This window comes from Cherax quadricarinatus, unplaced genomic scaffold (genome assembly GCF_038502225.1).
Source record: "Cherax quadricarinatus isolate ZL_2023a unplaced genomic scaffold, ASM3850222v1 Contig10, whole genome shotgun sequence".
NCBI classification, from domain to species: Eukaryota; Metazoa; Arthropoda; class Malacostraca; order Decapoda; family Parastacidae; genus Cherax; species Cherax quadricarinatus.
In genome coordinates, this window is record NW_027195036.1 from 261,222 (window position 1) to 277,177 (window position 15,956).

Consider the following 15,956-nt stretch of genomic DNA (forward strand, 5'->3'; position numbering starts at 1 on the left):
AAGGATGGCAGGAAGGTGGCAGGAAGGATGGCAGGAAGGTTGGCAGGAAGGTTGGCAGGAAGGATGGCAGGGAGGATGGCAGGGAGGATGGCAGGAAGGTTGGCAGGAAGGTTGGCAGGAAGGATGGCAAGAAGGTTGGCAGGAAGGTTGGCAGGAAGGATGGCAGGAAGGATGGCAGGAAGGATGGCAGGAAGGTTGGCAGGGAGGATGGCAGGAAGGATGGCAGGAAGGTTGGCAGGAAGGTTGGCAGGAAGGATGGCAGGGAGAATGGCAGGGAGGATGGCAGGAAGGTGGCAGAAAAGATGGCAGGAAGGTTGGCAGGAAGGTTGGCAGGAAGGATGGCAGGGAGGATGGCAGGAAGGCTGGCAGGAAGGCTGGCAGGAAGGATGGCAAGAAGGATGGCAGGAAGGCTGGCAGGAAGGCTGGCAGGAAGGTTGGCAGGAAGGATGGCAGGGAGGATTGCAGGGAGGATGGCAGGGAGGATGGCAGGAAGGATGGCAGGGAGGATGGCAGGGAGGATGGCAGGGAGGATGTGAGGAAGGATGGCAGGAAGGATGGCAGGAAGGTTGGCAGGAAGGTTGGCAGGAAGGTTGGCAGGGAGAATGGCAGGGAAGATGGCAGGGAGGATGGCAGGAAGGATAGCAGGGAGGATGGCAGGAAGGTTGGCAGGAAGGATGGCAGGAAGGATGGCAGGAAGGCTGGCAGGAAGGCTGGCAGGAAGGTTGGCAGGAAGGATGGCAGAGAGGATTGCAGGGAGGATGGCAGGGAGGATGGAAGGAAGGATGGCAGGAAGGATGGCAGGAAGGTTGGCAGGAAGGATGGCAGGGAGGATGGCAGGGAGGATGGCAGGAAGGATGGCAGGAAGGATGGCAGGAAGGTTGGCAGGAAGGATGGCAGGGAGGATGGCAGGAAGGATAGCAGGGAGGATGGCAGGAAGGTTGGCAGGAAGGCTGGCAGGAAGGATGGCAGGGAGGATGGCAGGGAAGATGGCAGGAAGGATGCAGAAAGGTTGGCAGGAAGGATGGCAGGAAGGATGGCAGGAAGGTTGGCAGGGAGGATGGCAGGAAGGCTGGCAGGAAGGTTGGCAGGAAGGATGGCAGGGAGGATGGCAGGGAGGATGGCAGGGAGGATGACAGGAAGGATGGCAGGAAGTATGGCAGGAAGGATGGCAGGAAGGATGGCAGGAAGGATGGCAGGAAGGATGGCAGGAAGGTTGGCAGGAAGGTTGGCAGGAAGGTTGGCAGGAAGGATGACAGGGAGGATGGCAGGGAGGATGGCAGGAAGGTTGGCAGGAAGGGAGAAGGGCAGGAAGGATGGCAGGGAGGATGGCAGAAAGGATGGCAGGAAGGGAGAAGGGCAGGGATGAAGGCAGGGAAGATGGCAGGAAGGTTGGCAGGAAGGGAGAAGGGCAGGGAGGATGGCAGGAAGGATGGCAAGAAGGATGGCAGGGAGGGTGGCAGGGAGGATGGTAGGGAGGATGGTAGGAAAGATGGTAGGAAGGATGGCAGGGAGGATGGAAGGGAAGATGGCAGGATGGCAGGAAGGACGGCAGGGAGGATGGCAGGCAGAATGGCAAGATGACAGGGAGTACGGCAGGGAGGATAGCGGGGAGGGTGGCAGCTAGGCTGGCAGGGAGGATGGCAGGGAAGGTGGCAGGAAGGATGGCAGGGAGGCTGACAGGAAGGATGGCAGAGAGGATGGCAAGGGGATGGCAGGGAGATGGCAAAGAGGATGGCAGGGAGAGCGGCAGGAAGGATGGCAGGAAGGATTGCAGGGAGGGTGGCAGGATGGATGGCAGGGAGGAAGGATGGCAGGGAGGATGGCAAAGAGGGTGGCAGGTTGGCTGGCAGGGAGGATGGCAGGGAAGGTAGCAGGTAGGATGGCAGGGAGGATGGCGGGGAGGGTGGCAGCTAGGACGGCAGGGAGGGTGGCAAGAAGGATGGCAGGGAGGAAGGGTGGCATGAAGGATGGCAGGGAGGATGGCAGAGAGGATGGCAGGGAGAACTGAAGGGAGGATGGCAGAAAGCATGGCACGGAGGATGGCGGGGAGAGTGACGGGGAGGGTGGCAGGGAGGATGGCAGGCAGGATGGTAGGAAGTATAGCAGGGAGGTTTGCAGGGAGGAAGGATGGCAGGGAGGATGGCAGAGAGGATGGCAGGAAGAATAGCAGGGAGGGTGACAGGAAGGATGGCAGGGAGAAAGGATGTCAGGGTGGAGGGTGGGGAGGATGGCAGAGAGGGTGGCAGGGAGGATGGCAGAGGAATAGCAGGGGGATGGCAGGAAGGGTGGCAGGGAGGATGTCAAGAAGGATGACAGGGAAGAAGGATGGCAGGGAGGAAGAATGGCAGGGAGGATGGATGGCAGGGAGGATGGCAGGAAGGATGGCAGAGAGGATGGCAGTGAGGATGGCAGGTAAGGAGGAAGGTAGCGAGGATGGCATGGAAGTAGGATGGCACGAAGAATGCCAATGAGGATGGGAGGAAAGATTACTGGGAGGAAGGATGGCAGGGAAGATGGCAGAGAGGATGGAAGGAAGAATTTCAGGGAGGGTGACAGGAAGGATGGCAGGGAGGGTGACAGGAAGGATGGCAGGGAGAAAGGATGTCAGGGAGGATGGTGGGGAGGATGGCAGAGAGGGTGGCAATGAGGATGGCAGAGGAATAGCAGGGGGATGACAGGGTGGCAGGGTGGATGGCAGGAAGGATGACAGGGAAGAATGGTGGCAGGAAGGTTGGCAGGGAGGATGGCAGGAAGGATGGCAGGAAGAATAGCAGGGAGGGTGACAGGAAGGATGGCAGGGAGGAAGGATGGCAGGGAGGATGGCAGGAAGGATGGCAGGGAGGATGGCAGGGGATGGCAGGGAGGGTAGCAGGGAGGATGGCAGGAAAGATGGCAGAGAGAGTGGCAGGAAGGATGGCAGTGAGAAAGTATGGCAGGATGGCAGGGAAGATGGCAGGAAGGATGACAAGGAGGATGGCAGGAAGGATAACAGGGAGGATGGCAGGGAGGGTTGCACGAGGGATGACAGGGAGAAAGATGTCAGGGAGGATAGTGGGAAGGATGGCAGGGAGGATAGTGGGAAGGATGGCAGGGAGGATGGCAGAGGAACAGCAGGGGATGGCAGGAAGGGTGGCAGGGAGGATGGCAGGGAGGATGACAGGGAAGAAGGGTGGCAGGGAGGATGGCACTAAGGATGACAGGGAGGAAGGATGGCAGGGAGGAAGGATGGCAGGAAGGATGGCAGGAAAGATGGCATGGAGGATGCAGGGAAGGTGGCAGGGAGGGTGGCAGGAAGAATGGCAGAGAGGGTGACAGGAAGGATGGCAGGGAGCATGGCAGGAAAGATTGCAGGAGGATTGCAGGAAAGATTGCAGGAGGATTGCAGGTAGGAAGGATGGCAGGCAGGATGGCAGGAAGTATAGCAGGGAGGTTTGCAGGGAGGAAGGATGGCAGAGGGGATGGCAGAGAGGATGGCAGGGAGGATCTCAGGAAGAATGGCAGGGAGGAAGGATGTCAGGGAGGAAGGCTGTCAGGGAGGATGGCGGGGAGGATGGCAGGGAGGATAGCAGGAAGGATGGCAGTGAGGATGGCAAGGAAGAAGGATGGCAGGAAGTATAGCAGGGAGGTTTGCAGGGAGGAAGGATGGCAGGGAGAATAGGAGAGAGGATGGCAGAAGGTGGCAGGCAGGAGGGATGACAGGGAGGATGACAAGGAAAATGGCAAAGAGGGTGGCAGGGAAGATGGCAGGGGGTGGCAGGAAGGATGGCAGGGAGGGTAGCAGGGAGGATGGCAGGAAAGATGGCAGGGAGAGTGGCAGGAAGGATGGCAGGGACAAAGCATGGCAGGGAAGATGGCAGGAAGGATGGCAAGGAGGATGTCAGAGAGGATGGCAGGTAAGAAGGATGGCAGGGAGGATGTAAGGATTGCAGGGAGGAAGGATGGCGAGAAGGATGCCAGGGAGGACGGCAGGAAGTATTCCTGGAGAGAGTTCCGGGGGTCAACGGTTCGGTCTGTGACCAGGCCTCATGGTGGATCAGGGTCTGATCAACCAGGCTATTACTGCTGGCTGCACGCAATTCAACGTACGAGCCACAGCCCGGCTGGTCATGTACAGACTTTAGGTGCTTCTCCAGTGCCTGCTTGAAGACAGCCAGGGGTCAATTGGTAATCCCCCTTATGTATGCTGGGAGGCAGTTGAGCAGTCTTATCGTGCTAGGGACACCCCTGCTTTCACTGGGGAGATGTTGGATCGTCTGCCGAGTCTTTTGCTTCCGTAGGGAGTGATTTTCGTGTGCAAGTTTGGTACTAATCACTCCTGCATTTTCCGAGTGTATATAATCATGTATCTCTCCCGCCTGCGTTCCAGGGAGTACAGGTTGAGGAACTTCAAGCTTTCCCAGTAACTGAGGTGTTTTATCTCAGTTATGTGTGCCGTGAAGGTTCTCTGTACATTTTCTAGGTCAGCAAGTTCACCTGCCTTGAAAGGTGCTGTTAGTGTGCAGCAATATTCCATCCTAGATAAAACAAGCGACCTGAAGAGTGTCATCATGGGCTTGGCATCCCTAGTTTTGAAGGTTCTCATTATCCATCCTGTCATTTTTCTAGCAGATGCGATTGATACAATATTATGGTCCTTGAAGGTGGGATCCTCTGACATGATCACTCCCAGATCTTTGGCACTAGTTTTTCGCTCTATTGTGTGGTTTGAATTTGTTTTATACTCCTATGAAGTTTTAATTTCCTCACGTTTTCCGTATCGGAGTAATTGAAAATTCTCACCACTGAATTTCATATTGTTTTCTGCAGCCCATTTAAAGATTTGGTTGATGTACGCTTGGAGTCTTGCAGCGTTTGCAATGGAGGACACTGTTATGCAAATTCGGGCGTCATCTGCGAAGGAAGACACGGTGCTGTGGCTGACATCCTTGTCTACATCAGATATGAGAATGAGGAAGAAGATGGGAGCGAGTACTGTGACTTGTGGAACAGAGCTTTTCACCGTAGCCGCCTCAGACTTTACTCTGTTGACTACTACTCTTTGTGTTCTGTTAGGAAATTATAGATCCATCTACCAACTTTTCCAGTTATTCCTTTATTACGCAATTTGTGCGCTATTATACCATGGTCACACTTGTCAGAGGCTTGTGCAAACTCTGTGTATATTACATCTGCATACCGTTTGTCTTCTAGAGCATCTAAGTCTAGGACCTTGTCGTAGTGATCCAGTAGTTGGGATATACAGGAGCGGCCTGCTCTAAACCCATGTTGCCCTGGGTTGTGTAATTGATGGGTGTCTAAATGAGTGGTGATCTTGCTTCTTAGGACCCTTTCAAACAATTTTATGATGTGGAATGTTAGTGCTATCGGTCTATGGGGCTGTCTGTTGTTTTTAGCAACTGTGGGATGACCCCAGTGTCCATGCTCCCTCTCCATAGGATGTTAAAAGCACGTGAGTGAGGCTTCTTGCAGTTTTTGATGAACCCGGAGTTCCATGAGTCTGGACCTGGGGTAGAGTGCATGGGCATGTCATTTATCGCCTGTTCGAAGTCATTTGGCGTCGGGATAACATCAGATAGGTGTGTGTCTACCAGATTCTCTCTTTTTCTCATAAAAAATTCATTTAGGTCTTTGACTCTGGTTTGCGGCTCGCCAAAAACCGAGTCATATTGGAACTTGAGTAGATCACTCATGTCTATGCTGTCATCTGTGTAGGACCCATCCCATTTTTAAGTAGGGGCCAGTTACTGGATATTGTTGTCGACTTTGATTTGGCATAAGAACAGAAATATTTTAGGTTTCTTTCAATTTCATTTATGGCTTTTAGTTCTTCCCACGTTTCTTGACTCCTGTAAGATTCCTGTAGCTGTAGTTCGCTGTTTGCTATTTCTCTGACCAGTGTCTCCCTATGTATTGCAGATATATTGGCCTCTTGTATAGCAGGGAGGTTTGCAGGGAAGAAGAATGGCAGGGAGGATGGCAGGGAGGATGGCAAGGAGGGTGGCAGGGAGGATGGCAGGGAGGATGGCAAGGAGGGTGGCAGGGAGGATGGCAAGGAGGGTGGCAGGGAGGATGGCAAGAAGGGTGGCAGGGAGGATGGCAGGGAGGATGGCATTGAAGGAGGATCTCAGGGAGGATGGCAGGAGGATTGCAGAGAGGATGCCAGGTATAATGGCAGAGAGGATGGCAGGAAAAGTGGATGGCAGGAGAAGATGGCAGGAAAAGAGGATGGCAGGGAAGGAGGATGGCAGGGAGAATGGCAAGGAGGGTGGCAGGAAGGGTGGCAGGGGGAAGGCAGGGAGGGTTGCAGGGGAGATAGTAATGAAGATTGCAGGGAGGATGGCAGAGAGGGTGGCAGGCACGATGGCAGGGAAGGAATAAGACAAAAAATGGAAGAAGAGATAGAGAGATCAAGGAAGAATGGCAGGAAGATAGAGAAGAGAAGGAAGAGCTAGAGAGAGAAGGGAAGGAAGAGGAAGAAAGGGAGGGAGGGGAGAAAAGGAGAAACAGAATGAATGTTGGAAGAGGGAGAAAAGGAAGGACTGAGATATGCCACAGAGAAGGTATATAGGAGGAGGAGGATGAGGAGAGAATGAATAAGGTGGAATGATAAAGTGAATGATGAGAAGAATGAGGGGAATGATGGGGGGAATGATAAGGTGAATGATGAGGGGGAAATGAGGAGGGAATGCTGAGGGGAAATGATGGACTGAGGGAAGGAATCATGAGGGAAGACAATGAGAGGGAAAACAAATGTATGAAGTAATGAGTAAGTGACGAATAGAGTGAGTGAAAGATGATGTGAGGAGCAACAAGAATGAGGATGATAAGGAGTAATGTAGATGTAAAAAAAGGTGGTGAAAGAATAAGGGGAGAGAGAGAGAGAGAGAGAGAGAGAGAGAGAGAGAGAGAGACATCTGGAGTCATGTGTCAGGTGGCAGACACACTGCAGTATTTATTACCAGTAATAAACTAGAACAAATTCCTAATTGAGGCTAATAAACTCGGCTGACAGTGTCGCAGTTCGGGAAGCTGACAAAACCCCTACCCCACCCCCTTCCCCTTCCCTTCTTCCTCCCCCCCCCTTCTCCCCACGCTTAAAACTTTACGTTAATCCATATCTGTTCAGAATGTTTTAACTTAGATTTATTAACAAAAACGCTTTATCACAGAAATCAGTATTGTCAACAAGATCTGGAAATTTGACCTTGATACAATTGATGTTCAGCGCTTGTGCTCGTCTCCCGCTGGTGGATATAGCGGAACATCAACGACGTCAATGGAAATGAGTCACTCTGACGTATTTCTGTTGGTTCTCTTCACATATGTTTTATGTATGATAATCTGTGTAACTGTATTTGTGTATAGGAGGCCTGGTTACAGACCGGGCCGCGGGGGCGTTGACCCCCGGAACTCTCTCCAGGTAAACTCCAGGTATACCTGAATAAACTTAGTAGAAATTAATTATCATAAGTAATGAAGGTCACAAAACAAACGTTTTGTGATGGACTTGTGGTGGTGTTTCTTGGCCAGTCTTCCTGGACCAGGACTTACTGGTGAAGGTGGGTAAATACGAGAAAAACAAGGAGGGAAAAGAAAGAACTGGGAGAGCAAAGAGTGAGAGAGAGACAGAGAAAGAGGATAGGTAGAGTGAAATAGAGTGGAAGACAAAACAAGAGGAACAAGGGGAAGGGAGAGGAGAGGTCGTGGATGAAGAAGAGAAAGACGAGTACGTAGCAAGGAGGGAAAAGAGAGATGTGGTTAGGATAAAGAAGAAGAGGAAGAAGGAGGATAAATTACGTTAATTAAAAGGCAGAGCGTCGTCTAGAGAGTTCATTAACTGTACCTGACCAACACAATTAGCGTTAAATAACAGTAATCTAACACTAATTATGTAACAACAGTTCCCACAAGAATATGACAGGAGGGCAGGGAGAGTACAAGAGAGTACACACCAGTACACACCCTAGTACATACGAGAACATAAGAGTACTATGAGAACCTGTATGTAACAAGTATCCCTGTGGATACACTTCTTTAGAAGAGTTAACTGAAAAAACAGGGAATTCCTGCCTTCTACCATGCATAAACTAGAGCAGACTTACTTGATGTGTTCCGTAGCTCGATCATTAGTGTACTCGCCTCACACACTGAGGTTCAAGGTTCAATCCCCCGGTACAGATGGGAAAATATTAAGACGTGTTTCCATAAGACACTTGCTGTCCCTGTTCACCCATCAGTCAAACGGGTGCCTTGGAGTTAGTAGACTGGGTCGCATCCTGGGACAAAATTGACCTAATTTGCCAGGAATGTTCTGCATAACAAGCGGCTTTCTATATAGTATGTTACTGATGTGAGGCAGACCTGTATAACTTGTATAAAAATGTTATTATATTATGTGGAGTGAGTCTACCCTAACTAGAAATCTCCTGACTACCAGGTTATGAATTTTTAATGATCTCTGTCTGTCTGTCTGTCTCTCTCTCTCTCTCTCTCTCTCTCTCTCTCTCTCTCTCTCTCTCTCTCTCTCTCTCTCTCTCTCTCTCTCTCTCTCTCTTGGATGCCATGTGCACAGAGGAATGGGCCTTGTAACCTGGAGTTTACCTGGACAGAGTTCCGGGGGTCGACGCCCCCGCGGCCCGGTCTGTGACCAGGCCTCCTGGTGGATCAGAGCCTGATCAACCAGGCTGTTGCTGCTGGCTGCAGCATACACTCTAGGGGGTCTCTGTATTTATTGGGGTTTCCCTAACTAATATTTATGTACATGGAAAGATTACTAGCTTCTGGCCTAATATTTAAGGGATGATTACTCAGAAATCCTGGTTGTCAGTTACCTTAGTGTGGGCACTTGGCCCATTCCTAACCGCAAGTTGAACTATTCCAGTGTTTCCCCCAGTAATTTGGTGGCCTCTTACATAGTGTAAACACAGAAATGAGTCTCACAAAAATTCCCACTGCAGGGTTCATATGTAAATATTTTAGGGTCGTGGTTCACATGGATGGCGAGAGTCGGATCTCGCCCATAGAACCCACTAACATACCCCTAGATACATAAGTTAACTTCAAGATTAATATATTTTTTTCTTTATCTCGTTAACATCAACGAGATAGTCAGTTGATCAAATTAAAATGCTGGCCAATAGATGACTCCAACTTCATCCTGTTCCCTACTTGTATGTTTCATAACAATAAAAATGCTTTGAATAGAATGATGCAGTCGTCGGATTAGTGGCAGATGTAGATTAATATAGACAAATGCAAAGTTCTAAATGTTGGACAGGAAAATAACCATGCCACATATAATCTAAATAATGTAGATCTTAATATCACGGATTGCGAAAAGAATTTACGAGTTCTGGTTAGCAGTAATCTAAAACCAAGACAACAGTGCACAAGTGTTCGCAATAAAGCTAACAGAATTCTTGGCTTCCTCAGGTTGTTCTTCAACTCTATATATCCTTGGTTAGGCATCATTTAGACTATGCTGCTCAGTTCTCGTCACCATATTTCAGAATGGATATAAATGCTCTGGAAAACGTACAGAGGAGGATGACAAAGATGATCCCATGTATCAGAAATCTTCCCTATGAGGATAGACTGAGGCCCTGAATCTGCACTCTCTAGAAAGGCGTAGAATTAGCGAGGATATGATTGAGGTGTATAAATGGAAAACAGGAATTAATAAATAGAATGTAAATAGCGTGCTAAAAATATCTAACACAGACAGGACTCGCAGCAATGGTTTTAAATTGGAAAAATTCAGATTCAGGAAGGATATAGGAAAGCACTGGTTTGGTAGTAGAGTTGTGGATAAGTGGAACAAACTCCCAAGTACCGTCATAGAAGCTAAGACGCTGTGTATTTATCCACAATAGGTTGGATAAATACATGAGTGGGTGTGGGTAGGTGTGAGTCGGACCTGACTAGCTTGTGCTACTAGGTCGGATGCCGTGCTCCTCCCTTAAGTGACGTGTCTGACCTCACTAGGTCAAGGCATTGGCTTAAGTTGGTGGGAGAATTGGAGCTGCCTCGCATAGGCCTGTTGCAGTGTTCCTTCTTTCTTATGTTCTTAAATGAGCTGATGTAGGTAACAGCTCTTAGCTTGTCAATAAAATTAGGTATCCTTAACCTGTAAAGAAAAAAAAATAATCTTGAAGTTAACTTACGTGTCTAAGGGTATGTTAGTGGGTTCTATGGGCGAGATGCGACTCTCGCCATCTCTGTGACAACGACCCTAAAATATTTACATATGAGCCCTACAATGGGAATTTTGGGTACTAATAAATTTCCACAAGTGCTTGGGAGTACGTAAGAGTACGTGGAAGTGCATGAGTTGACAGAGTGTATGAGAGTATATAGGAGTGCGTAACAGTGCATGGGAGAACATAAGAGTACAATGGAAGTTCATAAGAGTACACGAGAGTGAACAAAAGTACATGGGTTAACTTGAGAACAGAGTACACTGGAGTACATGGAAAATTTGAATAGCATAAATGATTGGATAACAAACATGACTGTAACACATAATTACTGTAACAATAATACAACACTTATTGTAACACTCAAGTACTGTAGCACTTAATTACTCTACCATTTAATTACTATACTACTTACTATAGGACTTAATTGCTAAAATAATTAACATTTGTTATAGCTGTTAATTACTTAAACTTAATTACTACAAGACTCAGCCAGGATAACACCTGACTAACCTATCCTTTGCCAGGATAAATGAGGATGACAGAGGATGAATTAGGAAGGATGGTGAGAGGCAAGTGAAGGTGATAAAGGACGATAAGTGGTGGAAAAAGAATAAAGTGTTGAAAGTGTAGAAAGTGGATGAGGGTGATAAGAGAAAGGGAGAGCGGGAGACGAAAGGATAAAAGGAGAAATTTAATAAGAGGTGGAAGAAGGTAGAGGAAGAAAGGAAAATTAAGGAAGGTATGGGAAAAAAGGAGGAAAATGAACAAGAGAGGGGAAAAAGAGGGGAGGAAGAGAGGAGAAAGCGAGTGAAGGGGAAAATATGGGAAAACAAAAAAGAGGACATAGGAAACTGAAAAGTAGAGGAAAGAACGAAGAAAGAGAGAAAAAGAAGGCATAGAAAGGAGAAGGAGAGTAAGAGGGTAATAAGGAAGGACGAACATAAAGAGAAATGGAAACACCAATGGAGGGAGATAAACAAGATAAGAAAGAAGGAGGAAATTATGGGTAGTTTGAGAAAAAGAGAGAGAGAGAGAGAGAGAGAGAGAGAGAGAGAGAGAGAGAGAGAGAGAGAGAGAGAGAGAGAGAGAGAGAGAGAAAAAAAAAAAAGTTGAGAGAGGCAGCTAGTGTACTGTGGACCTTAAAAGATGTGCCTTTTTAAGACTCTCCCTCCTCCCATATCCCCTTACCTCACCCTGGTTTTTCTCGCAGGTACCTTGCATATGTACGTCAGTTTGAGTGCAGCTAGCAGTAACAGCCTGGTTGATCAGACCCTGATCCACCACAAGGCCTGATCTTAGACCGAACCACGGGGGCGTTGACCCCCGTTCGTCCCGTATGCCTTATAAGTCGTTCTCGCCAATTGTGTTACAGAAGTCTGCAACATAACTTCGAAGACAAGTGTTCTCAAAGTTTGGTTAAGTTATACCATAAATTAAGGAAAGATCCTGGACTTCACCTTACGAAACAGACAAAGCAAATGTGATTGTAATTATGGACAAGGTAGATTATAGTGGAAAATGAACATGTTATTAGAAGACGGGGGATCTTACATTCTCCTTAAGATAGTTGCTTGTTTGAGAGTGTCGAGGTCACTCACTATCTTGAAGGGTTGGGAGGCAGGAGGAAGCAGATACTGAAGTATAGGAGAGAGAGTGAGTAGTAATGTAGTCCCTGTTCACAAAAAGAAGAGCAGAGCAAAAATCAGCAACTACAGACCAGTGTCACTCCTGTCAATCACTGGTAAGATCCTTGAGACAATAATCTCAAGAGAAATGACAGTTTTTTGACTACCACTCACTACTTTGTGATCGTCAACATGGCTTCAGTAAAGGTTACTCTGCTGCTGATCTGTTAAACCTCTCCACTAAGTGGCACCAGTCACTGGATGAATCTAAAGTCAGCTGAGTGGTAGCACTGGACATTGCTGGTGCTTTCGACCGGGTGTGGCACCAGAGCCTCTTAGCAAAACTGCAAACACTGGGAATTACAGGCTCTACGCTATGTCTCCTCAGTGATTACCTTCATGGTAGACCTCTAAGTGTAGTTCTCAATGGAACAGAATCAGCAAGGCATCCTATTGGGGCAAGTGTTCCACAAGGAAGTGTACTGGGACCATCGTTATGGAATGTCTACTTCAATGACCTTCATCTAATCCCAGAATACCATGCATATGCAGACGACTGTACACTGACATTCACATATCCAAGAGACGAAATGTCAGCTGCTTTAAACTACATCAATCACCAGCTAAGCGCTATATCAGCTTGGGGAAATAGATGACAAGTAACAAATACACCTGAGAAAACACAAATGATGATGATCTCTAGGCACCATGATGGTAATGTCGGTGCAGTAGTATGAATGAGAGGGTGTTGGTACCTGGGGAAGAAGTTTATATCCTTGGGGTGAAATTTGACTACAAACTGACCATGAAAAACCACGCTGTAAACCTTGCAAACAAGGCAGCCAGGAAGCTTACAGAACTTCGCCGTATCTCGCATCTGCTTGCCAGTAGGGGTTGCAAGATTCTGTACGAGGCACAAGTACGCTCACACCTTGAGTATGCTCCACTATCTTGGTTTGCCTTCCCACCCCCCTCTCACCTGCGACTGCTTCACTGAGTAGAGAACAGAGGAAGACGTCTATTACAACCCAGGAATCCAAATGGCCTGTTATCCTGGGTGTAATGGGAGCAAAATAAACACAGCAGAAAAAGTTTAGACATATATTATCCTTCACCAGTTTAGAACAGCAATGACTTAAGAAATCGTAATGACACGATTGCAAATAAATTATATTGGTTGCTTGAACCTGTCATAAGAGTTCAGTTCAGTTCAGTGTGTTAGTTACTCAGATTCAGCAGTATTAATAGATATTCAGCCACAGGTCATTAGACATAGGAGCATACCTTTTCAGACACAATAAAGCAGTTTACAGACTTTCAGCAGCAGCCGTGACGAACTTAAAGCTCGTCTTCACAAATAAACAACATGACTTAAGAAAGTACGACACGATTGCAAACAAACCATACCCCCGGCCGGGATTGAACGCGACGGGCTGGAGTTTTGAGACTCTATGACCGCGGGTTCAATCCCGGCCGGGGGTATGGTTTATTTGCAATCGTGTCATTACGATTTCTTAAGTCATGTTGACGGCAGTGAAGGGACTTGAGCTAGAGTTCGTCACGGCCACGCTAGCTGGAGATTCGTCTGTAAAAACTTGCATTTGTGGTCACAGAGGTGCCTGTGCTAACCTTCCTATGGTGTAGAAATATACCTAGTTGGATGAATCTTATTGTGGCTAGCTGGTCTAGTGGCTAACGCGACGGGCTGGAGTTTTGAGACTATGACCGCGGGTTCAATCCCGGCCGGGGGTATGGTTTAGAACAGCAATATGTACACTATGTACAGTGATAAGAATAGTGCACTCCACGGTAAGCAAGGCAGAAATAGAAGCCACAAGATAGCAGACCGTGCTTCAACCAGCTCTAGAATGGAAATGACAAGGGCAGACTGGAGAGCGGTACCCACATAACCTCTGCGATTGCCAAAACCATCTTCTTATTGGCTAGAACCTGGTCACTAGTTGAACGACGGGGCCCCATCATCAACTCTTAGCAACCTGGTTCGCTGGTTGGGGGAGATAGCCTGTAAATGAGGGTGTGTACATGCGCCGAATAAAGGTTACGTACTCTTTGCATGCCACACCCCCACCCCGAGAAGGCTCAGGATTAGGCTGCCACCTCCCAGTGGTAACCGTGCCGCCATGGCACAAAATAATGGGACCGCCTTTCCTCTCCACCATCCAACTCTTAGATAGAGCTCAGCTTTTCTCGTGACCAAAAGCCAAACCCTAAACTTAGAGTGAGACAGCAGTCAGACAGGCTAGCATAGGTCCAAGATACAGGCGGATGGTAGCCCGCATCCCCTCACTAAAAAAAAAAACCCACACCAGGGGATAAAAAAAAAGAGCGTGAAAAGGGGTTACCACAAATAACATCCTAACCTAAATAAATAAAAATATTAGACTCTAGATAAAGAGTCTGCCAACATATTTTCTTTGCCGGCTATATATTTAATGGAAATATTATAGGGCTGCAGCCTTAGCGTCCAGCGCATGAGCCTTGTGTTGTGGTTCTTCATGGCTTGGAGATATACTAAAGGATTGTGATCACTGTAGACTGTGACCACCTGCGATGTCTGGCCCACATAAACATCGAAATGCTCCAAAGCCAGTACCAGCGCGAGGGCTTCTTTTTCAATGGTAGAGTAAGCCCTCTGATGTGGCTGGAACTTGGCTGAAAAGTATGCTACAGGCTGCAACTCCTTGTTCCCGATTTGTAATAGTACTGCCCCAACCCCAGACTCACAAGCATCAACCTGTAATGAAAAAGGTTTGGAGAAGTCTGGAGACAAGAGAATGGGTGCAGTACACAATAATCTTTTTGCTTTATTAAAAGCAGTGTTACAGTCTGAGGTCCAATTAAAGGGAACTTTGTGACTGGTAAGAGAGGTAAGAGGGGCTACAATATTACCTGGAGTTTACCTGGAGAGAGTTCCTGAATATCTGAGAAATTCTTACAGAATCTTCTGTAAAATCCTATCATGCCTAGGAAACGTTGAAGAGATTTCCTATCATGAGGAACTGGATAATCTTTAATAGCAAGAACTTTAGCAAGTTTAGGTGCAACTTTACCACTACCTACTTCATGGCCTAGAAAAGTGACAGTGGCCTGGCCAAAGGAAGATTTAGATAAATTAAATGTTAAATGGGAACTCTTAAAGGTCTCAAAAAGAGCCTTAAGTCTAAGTAGGTGTTGATCCCAAGTATCAGACACCACAACAATATCATCTAGGTACGCTGCCGTGTATTCAAGTCCTTTAATAGCCTGATGGATAAGTTTCTGGAATGAAGAGGGGGGATTTTTCATTCCGAAGGGGGTAACTGTGTATTGATAATGACCTCCTGGAATTACGAAGGCAGAGATTTCCTTCGCCTTATCCGTCAAAGGTACCTGATAGTAGCCTTTAAGGAGATCTAACTTGGACACAAAAGTAGCCTTACCCACAAAGTCAATTACGAGGAAGAGGGTAAGCATCTGTAATTGTGACCTCGTTCACCTTACGGTAGTCTGTACACATACGAAACCCTCCATCAGCCTTCTTCACAAAGATGCACGGTGAAGCCCATGGACTAGATGACTCCTCCACTAAACCATGCTTTAACAAAAATTCTACTTCCTGCTGAAGTAGCCTTTGGTTTTCAGGATTAGCTCTGTAGGGAGAGAGTTTAATTGGTTTAGATTTTCCCACATCTACATCATGGTAACCTAACGTACATTTTTTCGGCACATCCGAAAAAATATTAGGATATGACTGTAGAAGTTCCGTTAAATTTGTTGCTTGCGTTTCAGATAATCCCTCCATTAAAGGGCTAGGATCCTTGAGGAGGACAGAATTTGAAAGTTTAATATTAATTTCAGAGATAGAGTGCAAAGAGTCAGAGTTGTCCTCAGAGGTAGAGGACAGAGTCATTACTGGGACTTTATCTGGTGTATGAAAAGATTTTAATTGACTGATGTGGTAAATTTTAGATTTTGAGGTCTTATCAAGGGGAGCTACCACATAATTTACATCAGATAATCTACTTACAATCTGCATAGGTCCCGTAAATCTAGCTTTCAAGGTGTGGCCAGGTATAGGTTTCTGCACCAACACCTTGTCTCCTGGATGAAAGGAGCAGAATTTTGCACTTCT